Below are 1,173 nucleotides of genomic sequence, written 5' to 3'. Positions count from 1 at the left end.
GCTGGATTTCAATATTCATTAGAGCTAAGTTAGGGGCAGCTGAAGGTTGTTATAAGTAGAGGCAAAGAAAGAAGAAAAAAGTTCTGCAACATCAGGACCATTAGCAGAGATATCATTCAAGTATACTTGATTAGGAATCGAAGAAGAGTCACGACTCTTTTTTATGAAGGACCAAAAATCACGTGGGCTAGAGGTAAGTCGAGACTGAGCAACATTGATATGAGTCCTTAAACATGATTTAGATAGTGCTTTACATTGAGAACGTAGATTGGAAAACGAGTTGTAGTCATGAAACGAGCCTGTTTTTTTGAATTTTTTATGAGCTGATTTTTTTTTAAAAAGAAGAGATTTGAGAGCAGGGGAAACCCATGAAGGGAAGGTTGATCTACGAAATGGTTTAAGTGGAACGAATCGTTGAATGGCGTCAAGAATAGAATCCTGTAGCCTTGTGGCAGATAAGTCAGCAGGCTGAATGTTAAAAGTAATAGACCAGTCATTGTCGGCTAAGGCTTTAGCAATAGAGTCAAAGTCAGCATTGTTAAAATCACGAAACGAGTGACTATCATCTAGCATAAGTAAAGGGACAGGAACTTGATAATTAAATGACAAAGCTGGATGATATCTGTCACAAGGGACAAGACTGACTGGAGCTACATCAACAGAGATACTTTCTTTATTAGCGAATATCAAATCAAGAAGGGAACCAGAACTGTTGTATATAGAATTCAATTGGAGGAATTTGTATTTTTTTTTGTTTTGATTATTGATGTTTATACCATCGTAATTTTAAAACCTAATTAACATTGTTAATTGTTAACATTAGGTATATATTATTATATATATTTTTTGGTTGCAACACATAGGTACTCCTTTTTCAATATGAAACTGTTAATTCATCAATTGTTTATAAATAAATTTTCACGACTGCACATTTATAAATATTATGTAGGTACCTATGTCCTATATACAGGGTCTTCCAAATTTCGTGTGACAAAAATGGTGGGGATTACACTGGTTCTTACGGGGCAGATCTGTCTTTTGCCACACGAAATTTGGAACACTCTGTATATAGGCTATAGCATATAAATAACACCTTTATTTTTCATCTTTTCCAACTTATTTTTAATATTTGTATACCTACAACTCGGGCACGTCCGGAGGGGGGGGGGGCGC

The sequence above is a fragment of the Acyrthosiphon pisum genome, chromosome A2, assembly GCF_005508785.2.
Source record: "Acyrthosiphon pisum isolate AL4f chromosome A2, pea_aphid_22Mar2018_4r6ur, whole genome shotgun sequence".
Taxonomy (NCBI): Eukaryota; Metazoa; Arthropoda; class Insecta; order Hemiptera; family Aphididae; genus Acyrthosiphon; species Acyrthosiphon pisum.
Note: the sequence above shows the minus strand (reverse complement) of the source record.